This window comes from Arvicola amphibius, chromosome 6 (assembly GCF_903992535.2).
Source record: "Arvicola amphibius chromosome 6, mArvAmp1.2, whole genome shotgun sequence".
Lineage (NCBI taxonomy): Eukaryota > Metazoa > Chordata > Mammalia > Rodentia > Cricetidae > Arvicola > Arvicola amphibius.
This window is the reverse complement of record NC_052052.2, coordinates 123799626-123812828: the sequence shown is the minus strand read 5'-3', so window position 1 is coordinate 123812828 and position 13203 is coordinate 123799626. Positions and strand designations below refer to the sequence as shown.

Here is a 13203-nt window from a genome sequence, read left to right as displayed (position 1 = left end):
AAAGAATCAATGAAATGAGTTAGTTCTTTGAGAAAATCAACACGCTCGACAAACTTTTAGCCAAATTAAATAAATGTTAACAAAAGTAGGAATGAAAAGGGGACGTTACAGTAGACACTGAGGAAATTCAGAGAACCATTAGGACATATTTCATATGTAGTTCATATATTTCACCAAATTGGAAACTTACAAGGAATGGATGAATTTCTTGATATGTACAACCAATCAAAGTTAATTCAAGATCACTTTAGACATACCCATAACCTCTAGAAAAATAGAAGTGCCCAATCAAACAAAACAAAATAAAACAAAACAAAACAAAGCAAAACCAAACCAAACCAAATCAAATCATACCAGGCCCAGAAAAGTTCAGTGCAGAACTCTACCAGAACTTTAAGGAAGAATAAACAACAATATTCCTCAAAATATTCCACAAAATAGTAACTAAAGGGACATTTCCCAAGTATTTTTCAAAGCTACTATTACTCTGATACCAAAATCACACAAGGATCCAACAATAATTATAGACCAATATCACTTATGGATATAGATGCAAAAATTCTCAATAAAACACTTGAAAACCAAATCCAAGAACATATCGAAAAGTTTTCATAGCATGTTCAAAGGGCTTTACCCCAGAGACGCAGGGATGGTTCAATATATATAAATCAATAAACATAAGTCACTCATAAATAGATTGAAAGACAAGAAACTTTATCATCTCATTAGATTTATAAAGGGTCTTTGACAATATGCAACATGCCTTGGTGATAAAAGTCCTGGAGAGATTAGGCATGCGAAAGACATACTTCAGTATAATGACAGAACTGGTCCAGAAAAACGGATGTGTATGCCCCATTGGAAACCCAAGAACTTCAGAGACCTCAAAAGAAAAAAAAAAAGAGAAACTAAAGATATTGTTCCCGCCCGGTTTCGAACCGGGGACCTCTCGCGTGTGAGGCGAGCGTGATAACCACTACACTACGGAAACACAACATATGGGCAGCTTTGCCATTTTTCCCATCTAAGACGGACATTGTATTTTTTTAGTGTCATCCACAAGTTACAGATCCACTTTAACAGAGAGAACAGCAAGGAAGGCGACCAAACCAAAGATAAAAGCCATGGTGGAGAGGCGACATGGCCCGAGGAAAGATTAATAAATGCGGCTTGGACGGCGCGCCAAGGGGAGAGAGCTCAGGGAGGGAGAAGAGCGGGTGTAGGAATTCCGGGGTGAAGAAGCAGCGTGCATCGCAGGGGAACCGCGTGGGAGAAAAACACACGGAGGGAAGGAGCATGATCACCCGGAGACACCTCGAGGAGATCGCTGTTGACACTGGAGAGCTTTTTGAGAGAACCCGGACAGGTGACGCAAAAAAATCACAGCAATGTGTTAAACAAAGGATTTGCACTTTCTTTCTTTAAAGCAGAGCTTAGAAATGGAAAATTGAGAGCAGTAGAGCGGATTCCACTGAGGCCGAGTTTGTTCAGGCGACGCCGTTGGTGGAGGTGCAGGGTTCCAGTGAGGCGCAGAACAGCCCTCCAACCAACGTGGTCGAGGGCGCAAAGAGATAGGAAAAGATTCTGGAGAAGCCGGCAGGGAACTTACAGCACGGCGTGGATAAGGAAAAAAATCCTAAGGCTGGTGGGCCAGGGGAGGTTCTGACTTAATGTCTGGCCAGTGAAATAACAAATAGAGACGCTTACGAACACTTGTTGAATACACATAATAACGATGTGGGTGGGGGGAAATTTCCAAATGATTGTGTGCTCAAAAGAGGAATGAAATTTACGCCGGAAAGTTGTTAGGGTTAAGGAGGTTAATTTTAATTGAGTACATTTCCAATGCTGTGGCAACGTCAGAATGTCTGGAACCTCAGCAGAAACGTGGTTTTACCGGTAACATAAATAGCTGGAGGATGTGGGCATCGATCCCACTACCTCTCGCATGCTAAGCGAGCGCTCTACCATTTGAGCTAATCCCCCGATGTTTTCATGGGTTTTCTTGTATTTTCTTGGAGACCCATTGAACCCATTGGTCCTCACAAAGTTACCTGGCCCATGAAAACATTGCAGTCAAAGCAAAACTTAAGAGCAGAGATTCTTATGTAGTAACTGCTGTAGGGAGTGAACTGAGAATCGGAAAACAGGAGAGAAAGTGAGAAAAAAAGTCGTAAATTTGTTTCTGCCAGGCTTCGGACGTGATGACCGCTACACTATGGAAACTCCCCAAAGGCTCAAAGTTTGGAGGCACACATCCAAAACTTGCTTAGTAAGCCGGGCTGTGCTAGCGCAGCACTCGGGAGGCAGAGGCAGGTGGATCTCTGTGACTTCGAGGCCAGCCTGGCATACAAGAGCTAGTTCTAGGACAGGCTTCTGAGAAACCCTGTCTCGAAAAGTCAATCAACCAAACCAACCAACCAACCAACCAACCAACCAACCAACCAACCAACCAACCAACCAAAAAACTTGCTTAGTAAATGGCTTGATAATATGTTGTATATATTTGTATCATGGGCTAGCTAAATCGAGGTAAAATAGAAGGCTGACCTTCTCCATCCCAGCTGAGCACTGGGATTCCAAATTCCTGTGGAATTTGTTCCTCGGGGGCTGGTTCACCTCACTTAAAACAGCATGTCCCTAACTTCATTCCAGTAGTTGCCGCTTAGCTGAATAGCTAACGTTCCATGTTTATCTGCTGTTTCCAATGCCAAAATCTCAGTATCTTAATAGATAATCCAGATTCAGAGGTAACAGTAACTGGAGGATGTGGGCATCGATCCCACTACCTCTCGCATGCTAAGCGAGCGCTCTACCACTTGAGCTAATCCCCCAATGTTTTCGTGGGTTTTCTTGTACTTTCTTGGAAACCCATTGAAGCCATTAGTCCTCACAAAGTTACCTGCTAAATCCAGGGCCCATGAAAACATTACAGTGAAAACAAAATTTAAGAGCCGAGATTCTTAATGTGGTAACGACTGAAAATGTAGGGAGTTAGCTGACAGTCTGAAAACTGAAGTGGGGAAAAGGTGTTGACCTTGTTTCCGCCCGGTTTCGAACCGGGGACCTCTTGCGTGTTAGGCAAGCGTGATAACCACTACACTACGGAAACTCCACAATGCAAAAATGACTTAGTTTAAAGATACATTAAAAAGCTTGCTCAGTAAATGATTTGATTATGGTATTCGTTGTGTATATTTGACTGCCCCCTCCATGCCCAGCCCTTAGTGGCTCCACTCTTCTCTGCCGCTGCCAGCTGAGCACTCGGATTCCACACTATAAGTGAAGTTCTGTGGAATTTGTCCCTCCGGGGCTGGTTCACCTCACTTAACACCACGTCCCCAGCTTCCTTCCAGTGGTTGCAAATGACAGTCACTTTACAAAAGGCTGAGTATTAACGTTCCATGTTTATCTGCTGTTTTCATCTGTCCTGATGGATAGCTTAATTCCGTATCTTGGTTGTTGGGAATAATCCTTCTGAGAATGTGGAGGAGCCAGAGTCTCAGAAGACAAGTATGCTTACCATGGACAGAGCAAGTGTGCATCAGGCCTGGCCGTGTACCCTATTGCTAAATTACTAAAGGACTTTTCAGGCTAGTGCCTTTAACGGCTGTAATAATTTACGTCTCATCAAAACTGAGCAAGCATCCTCCTTTCTCCACGCCTCAGGAACACCAGCTCTTTCCTCTTTCCTCTTTCTGTTAGGACAGGAGTGAGGCCTACCTCACAGGGCTTTGGTTCTCGTTTCCTTGGTCACCGATGAACTGGGCACATTTTCAGAGGTCAGTCTGTCATTTGTCTTCGTTGAGACTCGCCCGTTCTGATCCTTTGCCCCACTTTGCCAGGCTGTTTGTTTTCCAGCTGTGGTGCTTGGTGTGTGTGTGGGGGCAGCAAACCCTCACCCGATGTGCGATTGTCCATGCTTTCTCCCACTCCGTAGGCGCCCGAGGCTCTGCCGGTTCTTTCCTTCTCTGTGCAGAAGCCTGTGTTTCAGAGTAAGAAGCCCGTGCTTTCTGTCTATGCTCTGGTAGCCTGTGCTTTTAAAATACACCCCAAATCTCACCCAGACTCATGCCGTCGTGTTTCCCCGCTACATTCTTCTGGTTGTTCTCTATGGTTTCAGGTCTTCCGTTTAAGCCTTGAATGCACTTGGTATTTGCACCTGCTGTGTGAGATCCACTCAGTTCCACCCTTCTGCGTGCAGACCCAACACTGTGTACTGGAGAAAGCGCTCTTTCTTCCCTGTGTGCCCTCACATTTTCCTTCTCTTTTAGTTTGTTATTGTTTTGTTGTTTCTTGAAGACGGATGCACCTTACAACCCCAAGCTGGCCTAGAACTCACTGTATAGCCCAAGCCTGTTCAAACCTCCTGTCAATCCTCCAACCTCCGACTCCTGAGTGTTGGGATTGCAGCCATGAGTCAAATCCTTCCTAGATGCCCCGCCCCTCCAGCTGTGTCTTAACAACCTTTGAAGATGGACTGAGTGTACACTGGATTGATTTCTGGATCCTCTATTCTGTTTCGTTGGCCTACAAATGTTTTTAATGTCAGTATCACAGTGTTTGGGTTGCTATAACCTTGTAGGATATATTTATTTTTGAGTCAGATAGTATAATGAATCTACTTTTTTTCTGAAAGTGCTATTGCTTCTTTCACTGATTTTATGCCATTAAATGTCTTATAGTTTTCAGCCTGCAGGATAAATGCATTGTTTTTACTTTATAGCTACTGTGAATGGATTTGTTTAAAACTTTCAGGGATTTTGTTGCTAGTGTTTAGAAACGCTGCTGATCTTTGTGCTGATGCTACAGCTTCCCTGAATTTGTCCATGCTACAGTGTTTTAGATTCTTCAGTCCCCACCCGAGGTTGCCATTCTTCTACCCAGCATGCACTTGAGCTTTTTAAGTGAACACTTTTGCTTGTTAGTCTCCTGACTGTCTAAATTTTGTTGTTGTTGTTGTTGAAGATTCTAAGGAAAGAGCCTGGCCTCCCTCATCAACTTCCCCTGTTCCAGCAGCCACATTTGTATTCCCAGAACTGGCTGAGGCAGGAGAATCTCAAGTTTGAGGTTACCCTGAGCTTCACAGTGAGACCCTATCCAAACATACAGATAAATAAATAACATGAAATAAGCACTGATGATCTTAATTGGGTCTAGTGTGGTGGCACATAACTTTCATCTCAACACAGATAGAAGGGGCACACTGAGAGGAGTCAGGGTTGAAGGGAGTGGGCTGTAGATCTCTCTGAGTTTGAGGCCAGTCTGGTCTACATGGTAAAATCCTGGTCAGTCAGAGCTGTCCAGTGAAACCATGTCACTATATGGTCAAGAATATATTTTGTCCATATTTAAGACCATGCTTACTGGCTATTAAGAACGGCTCACAGACCTTTTTTTGTGTGCCCTCATGTTATGTCCCCCACATTCTCGAGGGCCATCCAGGAGTGCTCTGCTTTGCATTGCCCTGTTTATTAAATCTGGATTTATTAATTCTGTCTCTGTTTTGTTGACAGAGAGATGATTAGGATTTTCCTTCTGAATGTGAAGGTTCTAGTGTGGATCTTCATGGTGCATTTGGGTTTTTATGTGTGCACAGGCTTTGCTTCACAGAGCAGAAAATGACTCTAGTCAATGGAAACACCTGAACCACACTTCCATAAACAGAAGGCTCGAGGATAACTCCTGAGGTCAGCTTACATTTCAAGAAAATCAACATTGTTCCTTCTGGCAAAACTGAATGCAGGTGGGCTGAGAATGGGGTGAGGGTGGAGCAGAGGACTGTGCGTGGTGCAGGTGAGGCTGGGAGGGGAGGGGGCAGGAGCAGAGAGCTGAGAGGATTGAAATAATTTCCCTTCCACATTCGCTAAACATGGCTGTCTTGATGAAGGGGTAATGCCATCTTCAGTCAGCTTCTGAAGTCACGAAACATTAATACTGAAGTTGTTCTGGGACAGAACAGTGTGTCTAAAACTGTCCCTGAGAGGACATCACAGGGTTCGCTGCATTTTATCATGAGTCATCACCAGGCAGGTGGTGACATCTGGAGCTGACATTGGCAATTGTTAACACTGCAGTTTCACAATGGCCAAAATCTCAGGCTAAAAGTAAGAGAAGATTACATTAGGAGATCAATGAGAACTAGGGAGGAAATGCAGGGCTATCTCTCAGCATCCAGGCACTTGCTTCAGAGATCCAAAGATGGAAGTGGTTTTGGAGGCTCACCTGTCTCCTTTCAACAGGTCAGGCTGTGTTTACCCACATTCTAAGACCCAGATTCTAAGACAGCTGGAGGCATAGCTGTGAGAGGAGGCCTGGCACCAATGTGTTTGAAGCAGAGGAGAACAAGAGTGAATTCACAGATGCTTTGCCCCTGAACCAGCACACAAGGGCTAGTGGGAAGGTGGGAGTGGGCAGCCCCAAGCTATGGTACTGACCTCGGAACTTCTAGCCCCGGAGCATATCTTCTCTGCCAACCTTATTTTTATTTTTTTAGAGATTTATTTATGGCATACACACAGACAGAATACTGTATACATAACAAATAAATCTTTTTTATTTATTGTTATTTATTATGTATACAGTATTCTGCCTGCATGCCGGAAGTGGGCACCAGATCATTACAGATGGTTGTGAGCCACCATGTGGAAGCTGGGAATTGAACTCAGGACCTCTGGTTAAGAGCACTGGCTCCAACCCCCAACCTTATTTTTAATTTCATCACACACACACACACACACACTCACACACACACAAGAACATGCACAGTACGTTTACTCACCAACAATGATACAATTTAGAATTCTAACATACTGTGAAAACAAAAGCAAAAGTTTCTCAGAATTTCCAGATGGATTCGCGGCATGCTACTTTTTGAGATTCGGGACAATGAATTTTGATTGTTGGACGTTGGTATTTTGTCTCAGGAACGAGTCAGTGGCCAAATAAGGGAATGGTTCTTAGGAGACTGGAGTTTGGACCACTGATCGGGTCGTTATGTCAGGTATCATCAGAATATTCGAAATTGTGACATTTTTAAACATACTCCTAACACTCTTCACTCTCTCTAGCTCAAATTGCTAAGATGACTTTTTAAAATCATAAAATAAATATTGTAGTACAAAGAACTACATCGTACAGGAACGTTCGATGAAAAACATAAATAAAAACATAATTTAAAAAGCTTTCCCAATTAAAACAAACTTGAGGTTTACTGTCCTACAAGGCCATAGGACAGCCAGAAGAGAGATGACCCGATCAGTGGTCCAAACTCCAGTCTCCTAAGAACCATTCTTTTATTTGGCAGCTGACTGATTCTGAGATTTGATCATTGACTGATTTCCTGAGACAAAATACCAACGTCCAACAATCAAAATTCATCATTTGGCTAATATGTCCAACCAGGATTTACCAGCTCATCTTTGGGCCAGAATTTTTCTCCTTAAAATCCAGTGCTTCAGAAACCCCTGCTCTTGCTTCTCTTGCTTACTTGCACTCCCGGCTGCTGCTGCCTTTGCAGCACCCCACCCCCACATCGCTTGGCCCTGGGGTTGAGAATACGGTCTGGGTTTGTCCTGTGGGACTGCGAGGGGGCCGACCTCCCTCACAGTGGTGATCCTCTCAAGATGTGGATCCCTCCCTCTCTAAGGACAAATCCAGAGAGTCCTCCCAAGCGTGGGAACCCAAAGATTTTCCTGACATGGGTGGAATATAATGATTATAGTCAACACCCCAACTTACCGGCAGAAAGGGAACGCTTTAAACCGGGAACATGGTCATGGCAGGCAAGTGCTCTCAACGGGGCACATCCAGGCAACAGCAGGAATTTTTTTGATTCATAGTCAGTACGGCTGCCTTTCTTAGGTCATTCTTGGAGCTTCAACCAACATTCTTGGAACGTTCTTGGAACTTTCCTGTACTTTCTCAGTGATCCACTTCCTTAATGTTGTTGACATCTACCGACCGACCTTCCCGACATTTGTCTGCCCTCCGGCTTCTCGGCTTAGCAGATGTAAACAGTCTTCTGCTTTTAATTCTTTTACATGTATTTTTTAGGAATCAGGGGAAGAGCGAGTGGCACTCTCCTGTGCAGAAATCGGGACAAATGCAGGAGTTGGCGCTCTTCTTCTCCTTTGCGGATTTCAGAGACGAAACTCAGGTCCTCAGGCTTCGCGGGAAGGACTTTTACCTGCTCAGTTTTCTCACTGGTTTTAGATCATCTCTGTTGAAGCCCCATTTTCTGACAGATTCAAATCCCTAACCTCACTAGGAGGGAGGAACCTAGAAAGAGTGTATATGGTCTCCAAACAGGAACCCAGGAGTCTGAAACTGATGGGAACTGGTCTGCCTGAGATCTCAGCACTTTGAGGTGGAGTAGGATTGAGAAGTCAAGGCCATCCTGGTTAAGGTAGGCAGGCCCAACATAGGCGAGAACTATGTAGTGAGAGGCCCTATCTTGACGTAAGAAAATGAAAGAAAAAAACATCTCATTGGTTGGGTTTTTGTCTGTCCTTCTGGAGAGGAGAGCAAATGCCTCAACTCTGATGCTTCCCACACTGCTTGTTCTGCTGTCCCCCTTTTCCTGGTCCATTCCTTGGAGCAGCACCCTCAGCGTCTACAGTAACTGCCCTAGGTTAACATCTGCTTGCCTGAGGGAAGGAATGAAGCAAAAATATCCACATCAGGAAAAAGATTAACTCACGGTCTAGGTAGCTCTCAGGCGTGGGATGGTATGCTATCCCAAGCCAGGTGTTTGAATGAAGAGCATGGTGACCACACACTACAGTGATGTGTTCACTTCTCAAGTAAGGCTTGTCCTCTCTGCCTATCCTGCTGCCTGCCTATTTCCATTTTGACTTTTTACCTTCAGGATTTCCTTTCCATTTTAAAAGGCTGTTTGTACTGGACATGTGTCAGTTAAAAATAAAGATATTGACAATCAAGTGGGTTCAGTGAACAGAGAAACAGTTCTCAGAAAGAATGTCCAGAACATCCAGAGTATGGGGTAGGTGGTCTGACTGACCCTCGGCACATAGACAGTTGTAGGCAGACTTTCCTGTCATTCCAGCCAGTGCCGAAATAAACATACAGAGACTTCTTATTAATTATAAATGATTGACTGATAGCTTAGGCTTGTTACTAACTAGCTCTTATACTTAAGTCAACCCATTCCTGTAAATCTATGTGCTGCCCCGAGGCTAGTTTATCTCATCTATAAACTTCCCCTGTTGCTTCTTCTGTGTCTGCCTGACAATTTCTGAGACTCCTCCCTTCTTCTTCCCATTGCCTTCTAGTCTGGCTTTCCCACTCAGTCTCTTCCTGCCCAGCTATAGGTCAATTAGCTTTTTACTAACCAATGAGATTAATATGTATTTATAGTGCACAAAGGTTGTTCCATAGTATAGTATTTCCCCCTTTTTGTCTAATTGAAAAGAAAGATTTTTAAGTTTAACATAGTAAAAATTTTATACGACAAAACAATTATCAAGTAAGAATTACAGTTACAATATCTAGTCCATTTGTATTTCGCAAAATTAGAGAAAATACTCTATTATTTATCTTATCTTTGCGAGTCTACAGTTTTATACCTAATTTATCTTTTTATTGTAACTAAGGAAAACTGTAAGTTTAATTATTTTGTATTTAACTTCATCAAAGACACCAGAATGGTGTAATATTACCTAATGACAAGGACATATGGCTTGCCTGGACAGTCACCCAAAGTTCTTCTATAATGTTGAGGGATCCAACACTTGCCTACAGGCATGGTATATTAGACAGACATCTTTGAGAAGCAGGGAATTTTGAAGGAATGTCCTACCTTTTCTTGGCAATATTTGGCAGTTGCTATTTTTTGCAGCCTGCTGGTCTAGTTTGGACAATATTCTGTCTGCAATTGAGGCAAGGGCAGTTCTTTTGCCCAAATGGCTAGCTTTTGTCATAAAGAAAGTGAATTCCATACATCGGTTCTTCAATACCCATTATCTTCTTTTGAAGTAAATTGGTATTGTCAGGAGCAGGCATGTCTTACTTCATGAAAAGTGTTAGGTTATTTTATTAAACATATTAAATGCCATATTATGTAGGTCTTTGAAATGTTTGAAGACCACATCTATCTAAATATATCTTTTTAACCTTGAAAACATTGTAATATGACTACAAGTTTGATTATTATAGATGACTAACCACTAACCTGTATTTTGAACTATACATTACATTTTCAATGAGTTGTATTATTACAGTACCCCAAACAAGAGTAGAAACAAACATATAGTATGGCAAAATAACTTTAAATTTGTATCAATAAGCCAATATCCAAAGCAATGTAAAATATTTTTAAATTAATAATTTTTTTGGATTAATGTAGTTTCAATAATCTACTCTTTTATCTCACTATTTCTATATCACAGCCCCCTTTAATCCTTTAAAAAGAGATCTTTGAATTTAACTTCATCTAGCTTTTTCCTGACTATGACTAATAACAACTTATAACCAACTTTCCTCTTCCCGTTTATTGATAACAAACATCTATAGCCTATCTTTTCTGAATATGGAAGTCATTCTCTAGACTATTTCCTGTTTTTTTATGGTCATTGGTATCTTTGGGGGAACCTTGAGAAAATCAGAATAATTGTTAGGTCATGACTGCAGGAGCTTGTGAGCCTGGACCACCTCAGCCAGTGCCATGAAGCTGGTTTGGATGCAGAATTCTGAGGAGACTGTAACAGAGGCATTTTAGAAATGCTGGATCACCTGGGCTATCTGTTTTCATTGTTCTGAAAATACACAAACTTTTAAAGGTAACATATATTTCTATATTAATACAAGTGTAGACTGTGTGTCATACACAAGTTAGCCAGAGATGATTGTTTTTGTTTTATGTTTGAGTAGGTAAAATATATGTTACATGTTTTGTAGTTTTCCTAGGTTTATTTCTTTATATCTATAGTCAGCAATTTCAAGGGGTCTTCCCCTGATCAAATTTGATCCATATCACCCTGGAAACTCTCATTTTCAGTGGAAATAAAAGGATAACCCATCCCCCAAAGTAACATCTTTTGACTTCTGTGTTGAAGTGAAGATATTTTTAAACTATGTAGGTTGGCTTAATTTAGCAGTTTCCACAATCCAATGTATCTTAGCAGCTCTTCTTTCTGTATCAGCAATCAGAAAATTCAAAGACAGCACAATAATATACAGGATCTAGATTCCTTGTGTATTTTCATGTTTTTCCTTTATATTACTTTATTCTTTCTTTAAAGACTTTATTATTTTTAAACTATTTTTTCTATGACTGTCTATACCATTTCTCTGTTCTCTCCAAAGCCTATGTACACTTTAAAATACATTGTAATCTGTTTAGAGCTTTTTTTTCTGTGTGTATCTGTCTTTACTGACCATCTGCATTGTTCTCTGATCACATGGGTTGTATCTTAAACTGCTATGTCAGCTACCAGCACTGTTCAGTTTAGTGTATGGTGGTAACACATGATGGTTGGCGGTTGGCTCCATCCCACAGGCAGCTGCCAGGAGATGCATCTTTGTACTATAGCTGGCATGACAGACTTGAGACTAAGAAGCCACATTTGGCTTTTTAAAAATGCTTTTTGAACAGTTTTAAAACTTTCTCAGGTCACATGTGGATGTAGGTGCCCTACATTGGAATGCCATTTGCAGGCAGACTTTTCTATCTCCCATTTCCCAAATAAACACACAGAGACTTCTTATAAATTATAAACATTTAGCTGATAGCTTAGGTTAGTTACTAGCTAGTTCTTATAACTTAAATTAACCTATTTATATTAATCCATGTGCTGACCCAAGGCTCCTTTACCTCATCTATGAACTTCCTCATGTTGCTTCTTCCATATCTGGCTGGCGGCTCCTGAGACTTTGCCTTTCTTCTTCCCAGCATCCTCCTAGTTTGGCTCTCTTCTGCCCAATCTCTTCCTGCTCAGCCATAGGTCAGTCAGCTCTTTATTAACTAATGAGAGTGCATATTTACAGTGCACAAAAATTGTTCCATAGCACACGCCTGTCACTGGCTTGGACTTTTCATCAGGTAGAGGTCAGAGGAACTAGTACATCAGGCTTCCATTACTGAGTTATGAGAGAACTGGACTTGGAAGCTTTTGGCAGCAAATGGCTTAAACAGAGTGGCTGTGTTTCCATAGCCCACACATCTAGAGACAGAGGTGTCGGTGGTTACTTCTGTGTCTCCTGATGTCACTGGGATCTCTGCTCCTCCAGAGGACCTGGGTTCCCAACATTCACATGGCAGTTAACAACTGTCAGTACCAGGGGATATAATGAGTTCTGTGCACAGACATACATGAAGGCAATCACCCACACACATAAGAAAAGGATGTCATAACATCACAACTAATGGGGAAATATTGAAGGACTTTCCTTTAAGATTGAATATAAGGTGTATGTCCATTCTTGCTAGTTCTTTTCAATGTAGCACTAGAAGTACAAGCAAGAATAATTAGGAATAAGAAATGAAAGGCAGACAAATTTGGGTGTGGAGAGAAGGAAAAACAAACCTGTTTCCTGATAACAGGTAGAAATCTATGAAGGCTCTACTGCAAAGATGTGAGAATAAACAACTTTAATAAACTTTCAGGATACAAAATTAACAAAAAAAACTTGTTGGAGCTTTATACCAAGATGGTCTATCAGAAGAAGGAAACAGTACCATTGAAAAATCCTTAACATAGTTCTATCACACCCTACCACCAATAGGCTCAGGGACCATGATGGAAGAGGGAGCAGAAGAGCCAGAGATTGAGAATAATCAGAGTGAAGCAGCGTCTTCTGGATACAAAGAACGGCAGCACTTATGAACTCACAGCATCTGTGGTTTTCTGTACCTGGTCATCAGCCAGTCAACATTCTACATCACTTCAAAAAGTGTAAAGTATACAGGCAGAGGATGCAACTGCATTTAACAGGGTTCGGAGTTGGGAAATGGTGAGATTTTTGCGACTAAATTGTGGGAAATGGTAGTTAAAGGGCATGCAGTTGCAGTTACATAGACTAATTCTTAAGATTGAAAGCACAACATGCTGCCTATAGATGACACTGTACTGAATACTGGAAATCTGCAAAGAGAGATTTCAGACACTCACTTTGTAGACGAAATTATGACTATGCGAGGAGACGGAACTGTTAATTAGCTTGACTACAGAGATTTATATCATA

The 13203-nt window shown here is 41.8% G+C and overlaps 4 non-coding genes across 4 annotated transcripts; all 4 read right to left on the bottom strand.

Annotated features, from left to right (window-relative positions):
- Positions 1-918: 918 nt before the first annotated feature.
- Trnav-cac lies at positions 919-991 on the bottom strand. The gene has a single exon. It is a non-coding gene; the product is annotated as a tRNA-Val (tRNA).
- Positions 992-1913: 922 nt separating this feature from the next.
- Positions 1914-1986, bottom strand: Trnaa-agc. Its single transcript has one exon. It is a non-coding gene; the product is annotated as a tRNA-Ala (tRNA).
- A 775-nt stretch (positions 1987-2761) lies between these two features.
- Positions 2762-2834, bottom strand: Trnaa-agc. The gene has a single exon. It is a non-coding gene; the product is annotated as a tRNA-Ala (tRNA).
- A 205-nt stretch (positions 2835-3039) lies between these two features.
- Positions 3040-3112, bottom strand: Trnav-aac. The gene has a single exon. It is a non-coding gene; the product is annotated as a tRNA-Val (tRNA).
- Between the last annotated feature and the right edge of the window lie 10091 nt (positions 3113-13203).